This window comes from Symphalangus syndactylus, chromosome 24 (genome assembly GCF_028878055.3).
Source record: "Symphalangus syndactylus isolate Jambi chromosome 24, NHGRI_mSymSyn1-v2.1_pri, whole genome shotgun sequence".
Classification (NCBI taxonomy): Eukaryota; Metazoa; Chordata; class Mammalia; order Primates; family Hylobatidae; genus Symphalangus; species Symphalangus syndactylus.
Window position 1 is genome coordinate 29,241,769 of NC_072446.2, and position 24,167 is coordinate 29,265,935.

Here is a 24,167-nt window from a genome sequence, read left to right on the forward strand (position 1 = left end):
AGCATTCATTATCCTGATTATTGTTATGATTACTTTTTAAAGGAAAGCTGGTGAATCGTTTAGATTTCTTCCCTGACCCATTCCAGGCTAATTGGCAGTACATTTCCATTTCAGTTAAATGAACTTAAAAGGGTTGTGCTTCCCAGATGGTTACTGGTGCATGTCTCAGATTGGGCATCCCTATAAGCAGACCCTAACACAAAGGTGTGAATGTAAGTGGTTGACTGGGTAGGTTATTGGAGAGAGGGACAGTAGGAGAGAGGGGAAGTGGGATGGGGAAGGGAAAGTATAGAGTACTTTACTGAGAAGCTTACCGATATTGGCAACTGGGGAACTTCTGGTGGACATCATAAAACACACATCATGATTTTCCTCCTTGAGGGGTGAGAGAGCTGGAGTATTTATCCACCAACTCTGGTTAGTCATTGGTTGAGGGCTGTTTCTGGGGACATTTATTCTCCAATGCTTCTAGCCTGCATGCAGGAGACACTCAGGGGAGAGTGGCAGGTGCTCATAGTAGGAAACTATCTCCTTGCACGGGAATGTTGAGTGCCCAGGTGATGTGGGTCAGGCACCAATGGTATCTGTACGAACTTTTAAAAATATGAGTTTTACAGCACTTAATACATTTACAATGATGTGTTTCTTCATTTGTGTTTCTCTTTAGACTGTGAGCTCTCTGAGGGCAGGGTCGTGTCTTATTTTCATCCTTGCTGTCCAGCACAAACCTGGCCCAGAATAACCACTCAGCAAACACCTGTTAAGTGTATAGATGAATGATTGAGGGGATAAATGATCCAAGACTTGAGCATAAATAGGACAGGGATTACAAACTCAAATGCTCACAAGGGCCAGAGAATGATTTAAATGAATAACATGGGCCAAAAAGAAAAATAGAAAGGTGGGGGTTGTGGGGACCTGGAGGACACTTATTTTGTCTTTGGGAACAGTGCCTACGCAGCTCTGGGTGAGCGTCACCTTGTGGGAATCAGACTCAGGGTAGCTGGGCCTCTTGAGATTTTTTTTTAAAAAGAAAAGCCCACAGCTTTATATTTTTATGTGAAATTTTTTGATTTTTAAACATGACTTAAAATAAGGAACTGCACTAAAAACAAGAAACATATTTAAACCTTCCTTATTTGAGTCAATTTTGAAAACAAACAGATTCCTCAAAACACATCTGGGTGATGTAACTCATTGCCAGGCATACGTGGTCACCTGGTTACACAGAGCGAGAGACAGCACGGAGTACTTCCAGAGGAAGTATGGGCTTCTCAGGTTCCCAAAGGTCCCTAAAGGATGTTTCCTTGAATGTTCATGGGTGACCAGCATAGAGAATAGTCTGGTAGGTTCATGCAGTTCCTTAGCTAGGAGACTTCGGTTCTAGTGCTGTTTGACTTGGTGAAAGCTCCTCTATTCCCACAATTGTAAAGTAGGTATGTTAAGGCCTGATCTCTTTTGTGATGAGAATTAACACATTGATGAGTGAGGCAGTCCTTTATAAACCCTAAGTCCAAGCTGGGTTGGTGCCGTTCCCAGAAATCTCTGTGCTCTGGGAGAAAGCTATTTTCTTGGCTTAGGGTTCTTCTAGGTTCTCCCTGCATCTGTGCCTGAAACTCTCTGGGTCTGCTGTGGTTGTCAGGCTCCCAGCTGATGGCCTTTGTCAAAATCTGTCTGTATGTGCCAGGTGCCTGGCAGCTAGTTGGGCGGTGTGGTCAGCTGTGACTTTAGCTCCACCTCTGAGATGATACCTTCTGGACCATTCAGCCTGGGTTCACAGACTGGTGTTCATCAGAGAGGCAAACACAAAATCAATTCCTACTTTTGAAGAGCTCACAGCCCAGAGGAGATAGGACCCCACACTACCACCACCACACACTGCCAGGGGTCAGTGGCATTCCTTTATTTACCAAGCCCCATTCCTTTTTCTCATGGGCATGCAGCTGGACTACATTTCCCAGACTTGTTTGCAGTGAGATGAGATCGTGTGACTGAGTTCTGACCTGTGAAATGTGGGCAGAAGCAATTAGACCAATTCCCAATGTGGACCATAAAAATCACCCAGGCAATTCTCAACATTCTATCTCTTTCATCATCTGCTGTCAAAATGGAGAGAACTTCAAGTATTTAGGGGAGGGTGGAACCACAAGATGGAAAGGACTTGGGTCCCTGAATGACTGTATGGAGTAGAAATGTCCACTTCCCCAACTGACCTGTGTTGTACTGTGATGTGAGAAACAAACTTCCTTGTATTATGCCACTGAGACTTTGGGCGTTATCTATAATATCAGTTAGCCTACTCCGACCAATTCAGTGCCTACAGAGGAGTGTTGTACAGAATGCCTTGGGAACCCCTGGGTATCCTTAGTGGAAGGCTGTCTGTTGGATGATGGACTATACTCTGAGTTCATTGAGGAAGATGGTAGGCTGTCTCTCAGGGCAAGAGAAACACAGAGCTGGGGAGCTGGGTAGATTTACTTCCACATATATTCAATTAATCACAGTTACATGAATGTTGTGATGCTCCTTGAGATGAATAGAAAGAACTTCAGGCAGAAATAATGGTCCCAAATTGTAGATAAGAGTTGCATTTTGCATCTTCCAGGAACCCCTACTGTGATGCATCTCAGTGGTGCAGGGGTTGACTCTGCTTCTTCGGAGGTAGCTAAAGACCATGAGTTGCTTTTGGCAAATCGTTTTACTTCGAGAGTCATTTTTCTTGCTCACTATTTAAACAGTTGATAGCAGGAGTGAAATTCATAAGGCAGGCAAGATCACTGAGGTTGCAGCTATATCAGCAATTTCTGTCCTGCCCCTGGGGGCCTGGGACAGAGAGTAGTTATTCTCCACCTGGTGCATTGGTGCATATGTGCTGCAGAGGGAAAGGGGAAGTAGTTAAGTAGTTCAGTCCCATGTCATCTGGGGCAAATGTGTCCAAGGAGTCAACCTCTTTGCTGGATGTTTATTTCATCAACACATAGGGAAACACAGAGGACAATTCAGAGAATATGGTTCTGCTTTCCCCAAGGACCAGATTAAAAGGTTCAGAAACCAATTCTAGTGAACTCTCACAAAATGGATGCTGTCAGAGCATTCCAAATGGGCAGGGGCTGGAAAACGAGGTGTCAGAATCGAGGCAGCTTCTAAGAGTAGGAAGCAGGAACAGTGTGGGATGGGATAGACCCTCCTCCCCCCCAATATTTTTGTGGTTTCCTTGTCCCTTTGCTCCAGATTTAAATTTCAGGAAGGGAAGCCAGTTACACAGAGCATGAGATGGCACAGAATACTGCCAGAGAACTAGATGCACAGGCTCCTAGGATGCCTAGGATGAGAAAAGATGGCCTTTGCCACTCTCTTGGGAGTCATTATGCAACACCTTCCCCACCCCTCCCATGACTGTTTTGGACACTCTGGCAACTAACTAGGGAAAAACAGCTGCAGTGCCCTCCCAAGTGATGCTGCAAGCCTGGGAGACTCAGAGGTAAATTTTCCAGACCTAGAATCACTCAGTAGATCCAAGCCACAAAGCAGCTGAGGTCTCATCCTGAGGTGGGGATTGATTAAGCCCTATTTGCTTCTTTCTTCCCCCAACAGGGCAAACAGTGCATCATTTAAGGTTTTTTTTTTTTTTTTTTTTTTTCCCTTAATTGCAGAGAGTGACAGCTCCTGGGCTAGGTGCTTCAGGGTCTCTTAAAATTAAAAAGTAATTCCAAGGCAATATTTGTGCCTGGATGTGCGAGAGTGATCTGGGTAGTAATTGCTTCTGCCCATAATGGGAAAAGGAGGTACAGATGTTCCTTCACTTATGATGGGCTTACTTCTCAACAAACCCATTGTAAGTTGAAAATAGTGTAAGTCAAAAATGCATTTAAAACACATAACTTACCAAACATCTCAGCTTAGCCTAGCTTACTTCAAACGTGCTGAGAACACTTACGTTAGCTGACATTTGGGCAAAATCATCTAACAGAAAACCCATTTTATAATAAAGTGTTGAATATCTCACATATTTATTGAATACTGTGCTGAACGTGAAAAACAGCATGGTTGTATGGGTAGTTAAAGTACAGTTTCTACTGAATGCACATTGCTTTCACACCATGGTAAAGTAAAAAAATTGTAAGTCGAACCATCATCATTCAGGGACCATCTGTACTTGTAGAGACATGGGTGACCAGATGGCTCTGAGAAGAGGCCTCACTTCTGGGATCTCCAAGGAATTTGGGATAACAACCTCAGAAGAGCAGTGTTAACCAAACTCTCTGAACAAAATGGCACTGGATTATCCTGTTCAATAAATCAAAATCAAATTCTCAAGATCTTCATATTTACCAGGGCCTTCTAATGCTTCACTGTTTAGTCTTCTGAGCTTGGCATCAGGAGGCAGGCACCTCCTTGTAAACAGACTAATTTCTGAACATGGTTTAGAGTGGATCGTTCAGAGCAGAGAAAAATCAAACCAGAGCATAGATCACCTTGGGAAGGGGAAAGAGAAGGCTTTAAAAGGGCAGTCTTGGTGTTGTTTTACTCTCTCTTTAAATGTTCATTAGTGTGACACCCAGTGGTTTCCTCAAGGGAGGGATGGAGGCAAACACGAGTAAGTTTTGAACCCTGCTTTCAAGGCAACTATAAGCTAGGGATAATGATAGTAGGTAATAATCATAGGGTGCTGTACAGTTTGCAAGGCACTTTTTGTGAATGTTATAGCACTATTGATCACAGGTTTAAGTCATTCAGTGTTTTTTTCTGTTGAGTGTCAAAAGTATATGAGGATATTGAAGCTTAGAGAGATTAGGTAAATGTCTATGTTAACAGAACTTATCAGTGAAAAGATTAAACTTGAACTTAGATCCTTTGTTTAAGCGTCTTGCCTATCTAGCCAAGGAGGAAGACATGTATACCAGTGATATGAGGAACTGCAGGAATATTAGAGAAGAGGAAAGGAGGAGGATGCTTGATGTGGTTTGGTTGTGTCTCTACCCAAATATCATCTTGAATTGTAGCTCCCAGGATTCCCACATGTAGTGGGAGGGATGATTGAATCATGGGGGCAGTTTCTTCTGTACTTTTCTTGTGGTAGTGAATAAGTCTCATGCGATCTGATGGGCTTATGAGGAAAAACTCCTTTCCTTGGTTCTCATTCTCTCTTGCCTGCCACCGTGTAAGACGTGCCTTTTATCTTCCACCATGATTGTGAGGTCTCCCAAGCCACATGAAACTGTGAGTCCATTAAACCTCTTTTTCTTTATAAATTACCCAGTCTCGGGTATGTCTTTATCAGCAGCATGAAAACGGACTAATACAATGCTAAGTGTGACAACCACAGAGCACAGAGAATAAGGTGAGGTGCTGGGGTGAAGGGGGTCACTCCTTCATCTCCCTGCCTCCTTCCTCCGATCCATTCTCCATCCTGCTGCAGAGGTGATCTTTCCACAGTTCTGATGGAGTCACTTCCAAGCTTAACACCCTCCATTGGCTTCTCAGTCTTCCCATGCCTCTGTGGTAAAGTTGTGATGGACACTGAAGATTTACATGTACTGTTGTGTGGTTTTGTCCAGCAGTGTTTCCCCAGTGACAGCATGGAGGAGGAAGATGGAAGCCCATCCAAGATTGGGTAATTGCCAATAGGTGTGATGGAGACACGGAGGGGTGAGGCACTTTAGTAATGATAGATCACAGGATCCAAGTGAAAAAGGGAGGAAAGGAAGAGAGGCAGGGCTTGTGGATGGGAGCAAGAGAAAAGGTGGATAGTCTGGAGGTCCTGATAAGATTGAAGAATGGCTGCAATGGGATGCTTGGGCATGCAGGCTGGAAGGAGAGGAGGTTGCAGGGACATCTTGGATTCTTTATTCTTTGACTTACTCATCACCAACCTCAACCTCAGGCAGTTATATAACCAGCCTGGCACTCAGTTTCCTCATTTGTACTCATAGGGCTCTAGGGAGATTTAAGTTAGATGACATATGCAAGCCACCCAGAAAATGCTTGGCACATAGCAAATAAAACACTGCTAGTTGTTCTATTAGTATTAAAGCTCATCTTCTGGGTAAGGAAACTGAGGTTCAGGAAGTAGAATGACTTGCTCAAGGTTAAGCCTAATGCAGCTAGTCTAAAGGTTTCTCTCTTAAATACGATACTTGCTTAAACCCCATAACCATGGTGGGATGCATGGATTAATGACTTTGGAGGAAGTGGTTCCAGATGATGTTGAAATGTGGGAAGTGACTCTCTCAGTTTGTGACTGGTAGAATAATGTGCCCCACTCTCCAAAAGGATGTCATGTTCCAACCCTGAAACCTGCAAATATATTGCTCTGAAGAGATCAGAGAGTGGAATGGGGGTGGGGGAGAGTGAGTGAGTGAGAGAGAGAGAGAGAGAAAGAGAGAAAGAATGTGTGTTTTGAAGATGCTACGCTGCTGGCTCTAATGAAGGAGGAAGGGGCTGCGACCCAAGGAATGTAGGCAGCCTCCAGAAACTGGAAACAGCAAGGAAGCAGATGCTGTCCCTAGAAGGAACACAGCCATGCTGGCTCGCTTTAGACTTCTGACCTCCAGAAGTGTAAGATAATACATTTGTTTCCTTGTTAGCCACTGATTCATGGTAATTTGTTACAGCAGCAATTGGAAGCTAACAAAGTGACTAAGAGAATAGAGAAGAAAGCATTTGGATAACTCTTCACATCTTGGATTCTTTATTCTTTGACTTACTCATCACCAACTCCAACTGTAGTTTCTAGAGCCGGGCTTGTGTTTCTCCAGCCAGCTCACTCCTTTACCATTTACAGCAATTATTTAAAGCTTTTCTCACTCTCATTAGACTTCTTACCTCCTCTTCTCACCTGGCTATCAGCAGTTGACCTGTGTTCTGCAGTCACTCAGGATGAAGTCATTCAGCTGGGACTGAAGACTTCATTGAATAAGAGATAGCTTCTAGGAGACTTCATTGAATAAGGGATAACTTCCAGGAGGCTACAAAAAAGATGGAGGAGGAAGGTATGACTTGCCCGAGTCTCAAAGATGCGGGAATTTTTAAAGACGGAGTGCACTGGTCTTTTTGGGAACCTCAAGCAATAAAAAATTATGGTTTAGTTGCTCTACATGGGAAAATGTAAAAGATTATTATTTTTAGATCTTTGAGAAGGTGAAAAAGAACAGGAAAAGGAGGAAGATGAAGCAGAGGAGGAGGAGGAGGAGAGAAGAGACTTCAAGATGGCAGAAACCTGGGGACCACTTGCGGGTGATGGGGTAGCTGAAAGGGCCTTTAAGAGCAGGTATGGCTGTGTGCAGTTTTATGTCATTTGCTATTTTGTCATATGTGTCTCCTGGACATGGCCCCTCAACATCCTTGGCAAAATGTTTCATGGTCTTGCTTTTGTCAGTTGAAATTTTGGAAATCAAAAATGAGATTGGTTTTACCTGTAGATCAATTTGATGTGGAACAAAGATGACATATACAGAGGTGGGAATCCAGAGAGTGAGATGACTATACGTTCCTCCATCCATTCATCCATCCACCCACCCACACTGTCCCCCCATCCACACACCCACCCCTTTATCCATCCATCCATCCATCCATCCGTCCGTCCGTCCGTCCGTCCGTCCATCCATCTGTCCATCCATCCGTCCGTCCAACCATCCATCCATCTGTCCGTCCATTCATCCATCCATCTGTCTGTCCATCCATCCATCTATCCATTCATCCGTCCACCCCCCACCCATCTATCCGTCCATCCATCCATCCATTCATCCACCCACCCACCCACCCACAGCCATCCATTCACCATGTATCCACCATTCATCACCTATGCATCCATTCATTTCTTTCTCCCTCTCTCTTCTTCCAACCTTCCACCATCTGCCCATTCACCTCCTCACTAATTTATTCATTCAACAAATACTCATTTAGCATTTATCATATACCTGGTTCTCTTCTGAGTCCTGGAGATACTGCAATAAACAAGACAGACAGTCACCCTGCTCTCAGTAGCTCCTAATCAGTAAAAAAGGCAGGCCATAATAAAGAAACTGAATAGATGCCTAAGATAATTTCAGATTGTGATAAACACCATGAAGACAATAAAACAGGGTGATGTTGTAGGGCAGTGGCTCTCAAAGTGATTCCTGGAGCAATATCATCAGCACAATCTTGGATCTTGTTAGAAATGTAAATTCTCAGGACCCATCCCAGGCCTATTAAATTAGAAACTGTGGGGGACGGAGCTCAGCAATCTGTATTTGAAGCCATGCAGGTGGATGTGATCGTGCCCAGGGGTGACACCCATTGTTTTGGGGATTTACAGCATGGTTACCTGAAGGAGGGTGGTCAGGGAAGACTGCTGAGAGGGGGTGACATTTGAGTTGAGATCTCCGTGACAAGAGAAATCCAGCCGTGTAAGCCTAGGGAAATGTGTTCTGGGCAGAGGGAATATCAAACGGGAAGGTCCTCAGGTAGGAACAAGGCTGGGGGCTTTGAGGAACTAAGAAAAAGATCATTGTGGCTGGAGTGTGGTGTACAGTCATGCAAATATACTATGAAAGACAGCACTAGGAACATTCTCGTTACTTTTTGGATATTCCTTCTCTTTCTATGAAGATGTGTAAGCTTTTCCCATTTGCATTGAAAGCTATATATTATAATTCTTTTTAAAGTAAACAAAATTAAATCATACAAATGAAATGCACATATAAAATTTCCTTATAAATGGATTTCTTGGCCTCTGACGAAGCTGCATGTTGTGTTGGAAGATCACTGTGGGCTGGGATCTAATCCCATCACTGGCCAGTCACTGCTCCTCTCTGAAACTCAGTTTCCCCATCTATCGGGTCAGGAAGGGGAAGGGGTGGGAAGAATCAGCTGATCTGTCCCCTGAATCGGGAGACTGCTGCCGTCTCCTAGCAGGGCAGCCTAGTTCCTCCTCAGCTGCCCCTGGCCGCTTGCAGTCTTCTCTCACCTCCTTTCCTCTTCTTCATTGGACCTTGGTCAGGCATGCCCGAGGCAGGGCAGGAGGAAGGAGGGAAATGGAGTCCTTTTGGAATGACTGTTTATGTCAAATGGTGTTTTGGAAATCTACTTTGAATATACAGTAATACTGGGAGCTAAAGTCTGTGCTGCTAATGGCAGGTTTCTTTACAGTTATTGTCCTGCTGCTGAGCCCAACAATTTTATTTCTTACAAATAGACGTCTTAGAAAGAAACAAAAAGAGTCAATAGAGCTGCAAAGTCGTGAACACGCCTTTGGATTTGATTCTGCAGGATTGGGAAAGAAGAGAGGAAACCAAACCTGGACCTTTTCCAGGGAGCCAGTGAAGTGCAGTGGGAAGACCTTGAAGTGAATCCTTTGACTGAGTGCATTATCAGGCCTCTCTGAGCCTCTGTTTCCTCATCTGCAAAATGGGGACAATACTTAAACTGTATTAAATAAGATGACATATGCCAAGTGTCTGGCACACAGTAGGTGCTCAATAAACATTAGTGCTTGTCTTCCACCCCTCCCTGGGACTGGGAAAGTGACACTCCTCCCTAGTCGGCCAGCAAGCCCCTCTCTGCCTACAACTCTGTGGGCTTGTTTTGCTTGTGTAGTAATTAGGGCACTGGCAGCCTAGGAGAGAGTCCAAACCCGCAGCATTATCTTTTCCCCAAGCTGCTTCAGTTGACAGAGGGTTGGGTGGTGGATGACAGCTTGTTTATCCAGGGAGGCTGCAAAATATTCTGTCGTGCAAACACACAGAGCAGCTCATTCATCTTGTCTTTTGCTTCTGTCCCGCATAGCTGAGAGGGACACCCACGGCTTGCTCCTCTGACTGCTTTTCTCTCCCGGGGCTCACGGGGCTGACACAGCCCCACGCTCAGCATGCTGCCCTCAGCAAGAGCATCCTCTACAATCGATCCGGGGCTGCACTGACTGTCCCAGACCTCTCTCCCCAGCTGGGACTGCTCCCCAGAGCTTGCCGCTGGACACCACCATCTGGGTGTCCCACCAACCCCACTTGCTCAGCATGTCCGAGGTGGAAGCCACCTCCCTTCCCACATGCACCCTTTCTATTTTCTGTGTCTCAGCTCTTGGCAGCGCAACTGCCCTTTCCCCAGCCTGAAACCTGCGAGCCCCTCACCTGCCTCTTGCTCTTTCCCACCCCACATTCCATGCCATGGGACCTGTCAATCTTCTCTCTCAAATCTCTTTCCCAACTGTCCTTCTGCTCAGTCCCAGCCACCAGCTCTCTAGGGACAACTCTCCTCCCTTCTCCCACCAATGGCTCCCCTTCCTTCTGCAGGACAGCAGCCGGGGGATGGTTCTAGAACACCCGATGGACTCTATCAGCCCCTGTCCCTGGCCTGCGGTCCTGAGGACAAGTGGAGGGAGGGACTGATGATCATCCCCAGAGGCTTGTGGTGCAGGAATTGAGCTCAGGGTTTTAGGAAAAGCAGACAAAAACAAAACCATTATCGTTGGCTTTCAACTCTGGCACCACCACATACTAGCTGTGTGATTTCTGACAGGCCTTAAAACCTCTATGGAGCCCAATTTCTTTATTTCTGAAAAGGGAACAGTAGTTCCTACTTCTGAAAGTTGTCATGAAGCTTAGCTGAAGCTATGCCTGTGGCAGGTGCTACAAGCTTGGCATGCGCTGGGTTCTTCCTGTCCTTCACTTGGACAGCACATTGTGGTTTTCAGAACCTCTTCTTAGAGAATTCTCTCTCTCTGTTCCTTCCTTCCCTCCTCTCTCTTTCTCTCTCTTTCCTCCTTCTTCCCCTCTCTCCTTCCTTCTTTCCTTTCTTTTTCCCTTTTTTTTTTTGAGATAGAATCTTGCTCTGTTGCCCAGGCTGGAGTACAGTGGTGGGATCTCAGCTCACTGCAACTTCCGCCTCCCGGGTTCAAGTGATTCTCATACCTCAGCCTCCCAAGTAGCTGGATTACAGGCACCCACCACCACACCTGGCTAATTTTTTGTATTTTTAGTAGAGACGGGGTTTCACCATTTTGGCCAGGCTGGTCTTGAACTCCTGACCTGAACTGATCTGCCTGTCTCAGTCTCCCAAAGTGCTGGGATTACAGGCATGAGCCACTGCGCCTGGTCTCCTTTCCTTTCTCTCCTTTCTTCCTTCTCTGTCTCTCCTTCCCTCTCTCTCTTCTTCCTTCCTTTTTCTCTTTCTCTCCTACTTTTTTCCCCTCCCTCACTCTTTCCCTCTCTTCTCTCCTCTCATCCTCCTTCTTTTCTCTCCCTCTTTCTCTCTTCCCACAGATATTTATTGTGTGCCTACTATGAGCTGGGCACAGTGCTAGGCATGGGAGCACAGTAGAGAACAAGGCAGACTTTGTCCTATCTGCCCTGGAGTTTACATTTTTTGTGGGGGAAAGGAGAGACAGACAAAAAGCGAGTAACAAATAATACAGTGTTAGGGAGTGTAAGTGTCATGATGAAAAACAAAGCAAGATAAGACAGAGGTGATGGAGACTGGGAAGTCCCTGTGTGGAGCTTAGTGATTAGTGGGAAAGGGAGTCAATAAACCAGCCAGAAAATAATTAAAATAATTTACAGAGTGCTGTGAAGGAAGTGAGCACAGCTCTGTGAAGCCACAGACAGGTTGGGAGAATTAAATATTAAAGGCATATGGAAAGTGCTTTGTGTGATGGTAAGTGACGGACACTCAATGACCTACTCCTTCCCCGAATAGCTCTCTTTCTTGTATCTTTAATTTCTTCTCTCCTGGGTCCTCCCCCCACAGCATTTGCACATGTCCAAGCCTCTCTCTGCTTAGGACACCCCAAAGTCTCTCTCTGCTTAGAACACCCTCTGCCCCAAATCCCACGCCTTCCCGTCTATGATCCCACTGTATCCCACTCACAGAGAACTTTTCTCAACAGTTGCCTACACTTCCTGTCTCCACTCCCACTTCCTCAACCCCTTCTCCTACTCATTTCAGTTTGGCTGCTGCCCCAAGAAGGGTCTCAGAAACTGCTCTCTCTGAAGTCAGCAATGGGCTCCACAGTCACTGAATGACTTGAGTTCTCATGCCCTCAGGCTCTTGACCACATTCAATATTGCTGTTTGCTCTAATTTTCTGTAGACCACCTCTTCAAGTTTGTTTTCCTGCATCTCTCCAGTGATTCCCTTCTCGGGCTCCCTTGCAGACTTCCCTTCCTCTGTTGGCCCCTGACATGTTGGGTGTCCCAAGATTCCATTCCAGGTTCCCCTCTCTTCTCTCCCTCTGCTTTATCCTTGGCAATGAGTGAAGACTCTGTCTTCTATAACCTAGGCCCAGTTGGCTCATGCAAACTCCTGGTTCATGTTGTCAATTCATTCTTGGACACCCTCACTTGGTAGTCCCACATCCCAGTCATCTGAACTCCACGGGTCCAGATCAGAATTCACCATCATCTTCTGCCACCAATCCTGTTCTAATCTTCCCACCCAGTGAGTTTCACAGCTATCCTGTCCTCTCTTATCCATCCTGCAGGCAACAGTCAGACAGATCCTTCTACAATGCAGATATGGTAGTGCCCTCACCTGTTTAGCATCCTTCAAGGTTCTTCATTGCCCACAGGATAAAAACCAGATGACTTCCACTGTGTCCAGGCCCTGCGGGCTCAGTCACTGCCTATCTTCTGCCCTCCCCTCTCATCTGTCCCCTCAGTTTGTGTCCAGTCACACTGGGCTTAATCCAGGCCTTTGGGCCTGCCATCCTCTCTCTCTCACCTGCGACCTTCTTCAACACCCTTCCTTCTGGCTGCTACTCTCTTCCCATTCTCTTTGTGGTTGGCCAAGCTGAGGGGACATGGCAGATGAGTCACTCCGACTCTTCCATTTGTAGGTGAGTACCCTGAAGTCCAGAGAGGGAGAGCAACCTGTCCCAAAGGTCACCCAGCAAGTCCAGGAGAACAACCTCACTGTCCTCCCACCTTCTGCAGTGATGGGAAGGAAACTTGGCATTGGCTTGGATCCCTTCTCATAGATTCTGGCTCTTTCTGCTGCTGAAATCTGAAAGATGAATATGTGGTAAGTTTTGCCAGGAAGTGTTGGAAATAATGCAGTCTCCTTTGTCTGTGTCTTGGGTTTCTGAGGCTGAGGTCCTGATGGTGCCCTGATTTCTGCCGCCTTCTAGACCCTTCCAATTCTGCCCCAGCTTCCCCCCCACCCCACCCATTTCTAATACAGGCCCTCACCTGCAGATACTCCTGTCTGTTTTCTGTCACCTGAAATAGCTTGAGCCTCTCAGTGGCTGTTGGTACCACCTGGTTGGGAATGGGTATGCTAATATTTGAGACTGGGGGTGCTTAGATAAGGTGTCAAGTCCTGATATCCTAAGTTGATGTAGGATTGATGCCAGGCTGGGGTTGGGTCAATGAGCCTTTGGCCAAAGATTGGGCCATAAACTAGGCCATAATCGAGGCCCTGATCCTGGCCACAGACAGATGTGTAATCCTGGATGTAGACTGTGTTGGCCTTGGTTCTGGTAATAACTTAGCTCTGACCCTCATCCCAGAGTGGGCCTTGACCCTGGCCTAGACTGAGCCCTAATCCTGGTTTCAGATCAATCTCTGATCCTGGTCCCGCACTGAGTTCTTATTCTAGTTCCAGAATGAACCCTGACCTTGGCCCCACACTGAGCCCTGACCATGGACGAGCCCTACCCAACTCACAGATTAGACTTGCAGCTGTGGGTAGTGGTGAGAACGTGGATGACTCAGGGCAACCCGTCCCCACAGAGGACAGGCAGGAGTGGCTTTTCTGGGAAAGCCAGCACAGAGCCAGCCTCTGGTGGTGTTGCACTAGTAGATTTGGGGGGCCACAAACTACAGAAGGGCCAGGCTCATAGGGTTGTGACAGGGTCATGTCTGGCCCAGCTTCCCAGCCAGTTTAGCTCCCAAATAATGGAGAGATCCTTCCTGCCGATATCCATCAAGCTAAGATTGAGAGCATTTCAATGAGAAGGTGCTTTAATGGCTCTTCAAGGATTTGGAGCCTAATGAAGCACACATTAGAGGATGATTTAATCTTTCCCTCATAAAACCTGCACAACAAGGAGATCAACTTCAGAATCCAAATTCATCCTGACATAAAAATGGGAGTGAAGGCAGTGCCAGATCAATGTTATTTGTCTGGGGCTAATTGCTGTGGTCTTGGGAGGGGGTTTAGGAGAAGGTAAGGGGTGGGTGGGCATGGCAGAGGGCATCCTGGGACATGCTGGGCTGTCCCTGTGAGGCAGCTCCTGGAGGGAGCTGACAGTAAGCATCTTGGAGGGTAAGGTAGAATAAGGAAAGTGTGGGGTAGTAGAAGGGCCTACTTGGCTGTGGCTGGCCTGTCCCCTGCAGGGTGGGCCTTTTCTCTCCATGTTGACAAGTGATTAGCAGACATCCCATGCCTACTTGCCTAAGAGTGAGCCCTGAAGTGCCAGGAAACTCCTGCTTCCAAGCCATAAATGTAATGGTCAGAGCTTATGAGAGCTGCTATGGAGAAAACCAAATGGAGTCTGCAATAGAGATGACTCAGGTGTGTGCGGAATGGACCACCATCCTTGGGACCGGCTCTTCAGCTCTCTGGGGTTGAAAGTGGGTGCTCTGATCACAGGCTTCTCAGGGCTCCTCTTCCTCCCATCCACACCTTGCTACTGGCTGAGGTCTCATACATCTCCAGGCCCAGCCCACCGGGAAAGCAGCATCATAGTTTTTTCTCAAATGTCAGATCTTTCCCACATCCTCTGTCACAAAGATATTTTTTCTTCTGTTCAAACTCATTGATGACATTGTGGGAGAAATCATGGGCTTTGACTCGAATAAATAGAGCCCAGCCACTCATTTCAAAAGGAAACATTTTGTAATAATTAGATAGCAAAAAACTGAAAATGATGAGAAGCAAACTGAATCAAGGCCTGGTTGGTGCATAAAATAATCATTTATACTAAATTTATATCAGTAGTGTACTGTGCAGCCAGGGAATGTATAAGATAAAGTAATGGGACCCGTCTCCCATTTTTTCTTTCTCTTTAAAGAAGACAGCATTCCTAAGTAAGACACAAAAGCCTTAAAGAAAAAAAATTAACAGATTTTACTAGAGGAAAAAAATTAAAAGTGTAAAAATCTCCTATATAGTGAAACATACAACCAAAGATAAAAGAAAGCAAAAACAGAGACAAAATACTTGCAGCACCTATAACAAGGAGTGGGCCGGGCGCGGTGGCTCACACCTGTAATCTCAGCACTTTGGGAGGACGAGGCAGATGGATCACCTGAGATCAGGAGTTTGAGACCAGCCTGGCCAACATGGTGAAACCCTGTCTCTACTGAAAATACAAAAAATTAGCTGAGCACAGTGGCGGGTGCCTGTAATCCCATCTACTCGGGAGCCTGAGGCAGGAGAATTGCTTGAATCCGGGAGGCAGAAGTTGCTGTGAGCATTGCCGTGAGGTTGAGATGCGCCATTCCACTCCAGCTTGGGTGACAAGAGCAAGACACCGTCTCAAAAAACAAACAAACAAAACAAAAACAAAAACAAAACAACAACAAAAAACCAAGGCTTGAACCCACTGAATCTATGAAGGGTTTCTGCAGATCTATAACAAAGATGGAGTAAAAAAGTAAGCAAAGATGTGGTCTAGAGGAAACCGTGGATTCCAGTGGTGGCCATGGAGGTGCACTGCCCAGACCTCTTTTCAAAAGAAACTCCTGTGGGGGAAGAGCTGACTGATGGCCTCAAGCTAGAGCATCTCTGGATCCACTGTGAAGGTCACGCCAGGCTGTGCCTCCCCTAGGTTTTCCCCTCGTGGGGAAGCAGGACCTTGTGGGAATTCCACAGTGGTCTGGTCAAGGCTTTCTCAGAACTGTGCTCTGGTCCGAGGATTTTCCTACTCAATCCTGTCTCTTCCTTCTTTCTTGCACAAAGGTCAGACCTGCTTCTTGGTCTGGAAGCTCTCCTGGCCTCCTCCTGTTCCCTCTCTCTTTGCCTTCCAGAGGCATTTCCCCCCAATAAGGCTCTTGTTTGTATAATTCCATCTTGGCATCTGCTTCTCGGAGGACCTGAATTGACCACAACTACAGATTCAAATAAAAAGCCTTACTCATAATCAAGGATATACAAATTGAAATGTAATAGTCTTCCACAAACATTTTAAAGAGGTCATTAATATCTTGTTTTGGGAAGGGGCACAAAATGAATCTCTCTCACACACGGTGCTGATGTCAAGAGTATAAAATACACATATTCACCGAATCAGCATTTAACTTCCAGAAATCTGTTTTTTTAAGGATATTTTCATATATGTACAAATATATATATATATATGTTCATTGTGGTACCATTTATATTAATAATTAACTTAAAAATAACCTAAATGTGCATTCATAAGGAACAGTCACATCAGTTATGGAACATCCACACAATGTAATTTGCAGCTGTTTCAAAGAATAAGGTCAAGCTATATGACATGAAAAGATGTTTGCAATGTCAAGCTAAGTGAAAATAGAAGGCAAAGATGAAGAATATGTTGTATAATACACTTTCAGTAGAAAAACCCTTTATTAAATGCGTTTATATGCATACAGATTGATGAATAAGTGCAAACAGCTGGAAAGGTAGACACTCAATTGCTAACGTTATTTGTTGTTAGAAGAGTGAGATCAGGGATAGTTATTAAAGGGAGCCTTCAGTCTTTACTCTGTTTCCTTCTTTATTGTGTAGATGTTTCACAGTGAGCATGGATTATTATTTTTAATTAACATGAGCAATACACAGGAAGAAAGTAAAGACCCCAGAGCGTAACCATCAAAATGAGTATTGGCCACTTTCGGGGGTTGTGTCCATATTCCAATCAGTCTCTTCAGTGTTTGGACTGTCCACTGGGAAAGGCCTTCAGTGGCAGTTAATGGCATAGGAAAATTGCTCTCATTCTTGTCTTTATCCTTACAAAAATTGATTTTACAAGAATGTTAACAGGAAGTGGCATTGCACACCTTGATTCTTGCCTGATTCTTCACACCTGACTCTGAATGTCTTTTTAACTATTTTCAGAAATTCACTTCCCTACCTCCCCATCAGCCTGAAGGCTAAACATGCTATCTATCACTGAAGATATTGTGGGGACACACCCTAGCTCCCTGACCTCAGTTTCCCCATCTATGTTGGAAGAGAGGTTGGATTAAATGGCCTTGGTGTCTGGCTAATATTTTAGGATTCCAAGGCCACTGGCACAGATTGCTGTTCCTGGCATGCTCTAGACAGCTGGGATTTCAGAGAAACCCACTCCTGAGCCTCAGCCTCACCTTCAACCAGCTCTTTCCACCTCCCCTCACATCCCCCAGGCTCCACTGTGAGCCTCCCAGCTCGGTGAACATGCCCCATGTCTTTGCTTTCTCTCTTCTCAGAGAGAGAGACCTGCCCAGGCTTTCAGGTCTCATACTGATACTTTTATGACTTTCTCTGATTAACTAGTTTGGATTTCCATTGCATTTTCCCTGTAGATCACCTGATGGTTAGAAACCAAGCCTATCCCTTTGTCCTGATTCCAGTATGATTAAGCATCTCACACAGATATTAGGGGAGAAAGACAGTAAAATGATACAAACAGACATTCCTAAACCCCAAGACAAACCTAACATATCAGTCTCCCAAATCACAAATCCTTGTATATTTCCCTTAAACCTGGACTCCCTGACAAAGACAATTTTATCTCTGATTCTTGCTATGATGATCTCTGAAGACAGATCAGGACCTTGTGATTATGACCGTCACATGAGAGAGTTGCTGTTTTCATGCCACGATTAATATACACCTGGTGAACTTGATAACTTTGCAATTGTTTTCTTGGAAATAGCTGCTGTGTTTGCATTTGGTGAACCAGTGCTTCTGAAGTCTGGTTCCCTTGCACTCTGCAAGTAAAATTTTCTTTTCTAAATATTTCTGTTTCTGGGTCTTCCTTTGACAGATGGGATGACTTAATACATTAATTTGTGTTGTGTTCTTGCATTCCGTATTCTAAGGTGAAGAGGCTTTTGTCTTTCCTTGCTAAGGGAGGCTTGTGTTGTAAGATTAAAAGCACAAGTTGCCTGAATAGGGGTCTCTTCCCTGGTTTTGTTTTTCTCAAAACCTAGGCTTAGTGCCAGAGTGTGGATGTTTGTGTGTATGTCACTGGACATACCCAAAGCTGAGTGTATGTATAAGACCCTTGAGACCTTCATAGGATCCTGTGGGGCAAGAAGGGAACCCCAAATATGAATTTCCTGCCAGGTCAGTAAGCTGAGACGTGGAATAGGTTTAGAGCAAATGAAGTCTTGCCTTTCTGAGATTAAGGCATAAAATTGACACCCTCTATCATTTTTCCAGTATTTAGCACCCTCTATCTGTTATTGTCTCCATGACCTGCACCCTGTCCTCCCCAACTTCCTGCTTTCCTCACATCCCACCCCCTGATCAATAACCTTTTGTTTGCCTTTTGTGTGCTGAGGATAGGACCCACCTTCTAATCGTCTACTATGGGGTCTTAGTACCTAGTTTGTGCTCACTGGTTGAAATCAACTACATTGCACTCAACTGTATCCCGCACCACCATCCTAGCACCATACTTTGTGTCTGGTTGATATTCAACAAATGTTTGCAGAGTGGAGAAAGGCATGTGGACTATTCCAAGGTGACCGCTTTGGAGGAGACAAGATGAACCTGAACGTGTAAGTTCAGGCGTGTTTGTTCAGAAGCACGTTAGTGACCTCGTTTAATCACAGGAGACTGGCAAGGAAGGAGCCTGTGCATCTGTGAAATGAGCCATTTTCTGCCAACCCTTGCACGGGCACTGGTGTTGCTTGATCAATTAACCCCACGCCCTTGTCCTCCATCTGTGCTTGGATGAGGACGCACGACTCTGCGGTGAGTGCAGGAGGTAGTATCTGTCCTCCGAATGGGCAGCATGTGCAGGGGTAATTGATGTGTTCCCAGGTTCCAGGGAGAGAGATCCGAAATCAGTCGTGCTGCTCCGAGCTTGCAGTGGCCAGCCTTGGCTGTGACTGTGGGGGTATCAGCTGGCCTCTCCTATGAACACTGGCTGGCCAGACGGATGGGGCCTGCCAATGGCTGCAAGGAGGGCTTGTCCTCTATCCTTGCAACGGGTCTCCCCACTGGCAAGAAATGAGTTCTGATTTGTGCCCAGGGCTACCCGGACATGTGTCGAGTGGTAAATACAAGCTGTTTTAAAAGATAATGTCTGGGTTGTGTGAGTGTGCTGGCGTCCATCTGAATTACTTTTTAAACTTGTTTTCAAAGTAAGGGAGGCTATTGGCTCCTTGAGTCTGCCGTACATTATTGGGCAGCTGGTTAGAGTGTGGGCTGTGGAATTACACTGCCTGGGTATAAACCTTGCTTATCCGCTCATCAAGCTATGAGCTACTGGGCTCACTGTGGCTCTCTGAGACTCAGTTTCTCTATCTGTAAAATGGGGATGATATTAATACTTAACTCATAGACCTTCGTGGAGTGTTAACTAAGGGTGATGTTTAGCTTGGTGCTAGATGTCCTGTTACAGAGGCTCTTCCCACTAGAACATGGGATGTGTTGAACAGATGATTCTGGAGCTATTTGGTCCCTGGTTGTTTAGTATTTGTCTCTTTTGCTAGACTAACAGCTCCATGAGGCCCTGGCCATGGCTGTCTTGTTACTGCTGGACTCTGAGAACCTGATTCAGGGAGGGTACTCAATAAATATCTGTGTTAGTGAGAAAATAAGGCAGGTGACGTGGGCATAAGCAAGAGGCCCAGGCAGGGCTGGGGCAGCTCTGGGGGTTTGTAGTGGTAGGAATTAGGCTAAGGTGTCCAGCCACAGCTATGCTGTCAGTACTGGGAGGGAGCTGGAGCGAAACCCTGGAAAAAGGTTAGAGGGGCAGTTATAGATACATGTGCAGAGGGGTGATCTTGGGCAGCTTTCTCGCCTCTAGCACACTGAGTCAGGCATGTGGGCGACAGACCCAGGCCAGCTCAGCATGAGAAGCTGTTTGGCTGGGCCAAGGTGTTCACATGACTGGACACCACTGTGGGCAGCTGGACAGATCTGTGGTAGGCAGGACATAGCAGCCATAGGATGCACCAACTAAGATGACCAGTGAGGGCTTCCGGGAACTCATGCTAGCTTCGGGATCATACAAACATGGATACAGATCCCATTCTCACTTTTGCTCTAGGAAAATTATTTAACTTCTGTAAAGTTTGGTCTCCTCATCTGTAAAAAGGGATCCTCTCTGCTCCCTCCTTTTTGGGGATCATTGAAAAGGCAATAACTCTTTTTTTGTTGTTCCATTTGAAAGAAACAAAGTACTTTGCTGACATCTTTATTTAGGAGTGGTGAGTGATTGACCCATGAATTCACTGTGGGAATTCAGTGATTATTTTTGAATACATGGAGTTTTTAGGTTCCTGCAGCTTCCTCGACTTGAAAGTAAAGCTGGCACCAGCTTCTGACAGTCCCTGTAATTACCTCATACTGAATTGAGCTGAGGTTTGCCTTTGTGCCTGAGGTTGGTGTGGGCTTCGCTGCCCTCACGCTCCACACTCACATTTGAATGTAGTTGCTAATTATGATTTATGCTGCTGTCTGGTTGAAGCTGGCTGGCTTGCTTGAGGTTGAGTGGTACAGGCAGTCCCTTTCTTTGTCAGACAGTGTCGAGGAGATCCAAAGGTGGCCTGGTCCCCCAAGATGGAGAAGCCCAGCAAGTTATTATTAAAAATAAAGTCTAGAGATACGCACCAATGCTTGGCTACTGACAGCCTATAATTCCTGTGGCAGTGGCGACATGTATTTTTCTTTTAGAGTTTTGTTAAGAAGTGACTATTGGCTGGGCGCGGTGGCTCACGCCTGTAATCCCAGCACTTTGGGAGGCCAGGGTGGGCGGATCATAAGGTCAGGAGATTGAGACCATCCTGGGCAACATGGTGAAACCCCGTCCCTACTAAAATACAAAAAATTAGCCGAGTATGGTGGTGTGCACCTGTAGTCCCAGCTGCTCGGGAGGCTGAGGCAGGGGAATTGCTTGAACCCAGGAGGTGGAGGTTGTGGTGAACTGAGATAGCACCACTGCACTCCAGCCTGATGACAGAACAAGACTCTATCTCAAAAAAAAAAAAAAAAAAATGACTATCAGTGAAGGACTGTGTACACTGAGACTATGGATTAAGGCTACTTTTTCTATGCTGTGGAGAGGGAGGAGGGGGTCCAGACAGCTGCTAGTGGGGCTATGTGTATATGGATGTTGTTACCCTTCCAAGACCAATAGGATATTTCAATATTACTTAACCCCCAACTTCCAAGAGGTTCTATCCATCCATCTTTCTATTGAACCACCCAGCCATCCATCCATCCATTTATTCAATTGATCCTTCCATGATTCCAACAAGTATTTATCAAACACATTTTCTAAGACTCTAGAGATAACACCAACCTCAGCAGCAGCAGTAAAAGCATATAAGAAATGGAGAATCTAGTACAGTTCCCATGGGTGAGGCTCTGGGCTAAGCACCTTACGTACTTCATTTGATCTTCACAACTCTTTGAGTTAGGGATTATTATCATCCTCATTTTACAGCTGAGGAAACAAAGGCTCATGGAGTGTGTTATGCCATTCTTGCATTCCTATAAAGAAATAACTGAGGTTGGGAAATTTATATAGAAGAGAGGTTTAACTGGCTCACAGTTCTGCAGGCTTTACAGGAAAGCATGATGCTGGCATCTCCTTGGCTTTTGGGGAGGCCTCAGAAAGCTTACAGTCATGTTGGAGGGCAAAGGGGAAGCAGGCACATCATGTGGCAAGAGTGGGAACAATAGAGGGGCAGGTGCCACACACTTTTGAACAACCGGATCTCACAAGAACTCACTATCCTGAGGATAGCACCAAGCCAGGAGGGATCCATCTCAGTGTTAGTCAGGGTTCTCTAGAGGGACAGAACTAATAGGATCGATGTATATATGAAGGGGAGTTTGTTAATGAGTATTGACTCACACCATCACAAGGTGAAGTCCCACAATAGGCCATCTATAAGCTGAGGAGCAAGGAAGCCAGTCCGAGTCCTAAAACCTCAAAAGTAGGGAAACCAACAGTGCAGCCTTCAGTCTGTGGCTGAAGGCCTGAGAGCCCCTGGCAAGTCACTGGTTCAAGTGACAAGTTCAAGAGTCCAAAAGCTGAAGAACTTGGAGTTTGATGTTTGAAGGCAGGAAGCATCCAGCACAGGAGAAAGATGAAGACCAGAAGACTCAGCCAGTCAAATCCTTTCAAATTCTGCTTGCTTTCTTCTAGCTGCACTGGCAGCTGATTAGATGGTGTCCACCCAGATTGAGGGTGGATCTGGCTCTCCCAGTCCATAGATTCTGACATCTCCTTTGGCAACACCCTCACAAACACACCCAGGAATAATACTTTGCATCCTTTAATCCGATCAAGTCGATACTCAGTATTAACCATCACAGCCTCCATGACCCAAATACCTCCTACCAGGCCCCACCTCCATTGGGGATTACAATTCCATACAACATTAAAATTGAGAGGACAAATAGCCAAACTATATCTGGAGGTTAAATGATTCACCTAACATTTCAACCTAATAAGTGGCAGATCCAGGAATTGAATTCAGCCAAGTGGATTCCAGAGCCCAGGCTCTTGTCCATCAAACTACATGGCTTCCCAGCATCTCTCTTTGGTTTGGTCCGCATCTCATGAGCTAGCATGTGGCTGAGTCCATAGATGCTGTCTAGGTTCTTCACTGAAATCTCCATCTCTATTTTGGGCTCCTGTTTTTTTTTTTTGAGATGTAGTCTTGCTCTGTCGCCAGGCTGGAGTGCAGTGGCACAATCTTAGCTCACTGCAACCTCCACCTCCTGGATTTGAGGGATTCTCCTGCCTCAGCCTCCCAAGTAACTGGGACTACAGGTGCGTGCCACCATGCCCGGCTGATTTTTGTATTTTTAGTAGAGATGGGGTTTCACCATGTTGGCCAGGATGGTCTCAATCTCTTGACCTCATGATCCACCCACCACGGCCTCCCAAAGTGCTGGGATTACAGGCATGAGCCACCGTGCCCGGCCTGGGCTCTTTTTTAATTAATTTGATGAGCTTCAGTGAGTGGGATTTTGTGAACATTTTCTCATTCTACAAGAATAATATTAGTAATAATAGTAGCAAAGTAACAACTAACATGTATTGAGTTCTTATCCATAAGCTCTCATTTGACTGCTTCAACCAAAGTAACTACTTGAATCCTCACACCAACCCTACAATGTTTCTTCATCTAATCCTCATGATTATTTTTATTTTATAGATGAGGAAACTGAGGTATAGGGAGGTTAAGGCAATTTGCCATCTTTCTTACAGGAAGTCTCCCTGTAATACTTGGGAATGCACTTGACTGCAAATAACAGGAACTCTTACAATAGTTTAAAGAATTACAAACAAACGAACACCAACTCCATGTAACGAGAAGTCCAGAGGTGGGGAATCCATGGCTGGTGTGGCAGTCAAAGATGCCATCAAGAACTCAGGTGGGGTTTCCATTCTCCTAGTCTTAGTGTAGTGGAGCTTGTTACCTATGGTTGCAAGATGTTGCTCCATTTCCAGTTTATCATTGCATTTTCAGGCAGAAAGAAGGAGCAGATATGAAAGCAAAACCTTCCCCAGAAATGTTCAGGAGATTTCTACTACATTTCATTGGCCAGAACTGCAAGAGTTCTGTCCACCGTGAGCTATGGGAGAGGCTGGGGAATCGAGTCCCCTCGACCTTTTCTCCTTCCAGCCTTCACAGTGGAGGAAGGTAAGAAAGAAAAGTTGAGAATGGGTATTGGGTAAATGAACCAACAGTGTCTGCCACCTTTCCTCTCATCTATGTTTTCTTGGTTGGTTGTTGGGTCTCTTTATTCTTTATTTTGATCTGCAACTTTTCCCCTAGATTTTTTTTGATTTTTTAAGACATTGATGTTTGAAAGAGTCCAGGCTCGTTGTCCTGTAGGATATTTCACATTGTTCCTTCTGCATTATTTAAACTTTTAAAATTGAGATATAACCCACATACCATAAAATTCACTGTTTAAAAACTGTACAATCTGGGGCCGGGTGTGGTGGCTCACGCCTGTAATCCCAGCACTTTGGGAGGCCGAGGCAGGTGGATCACTTGGGTTCAGGAGTTGGAGACTAACCTGGCCAACATGATGAAA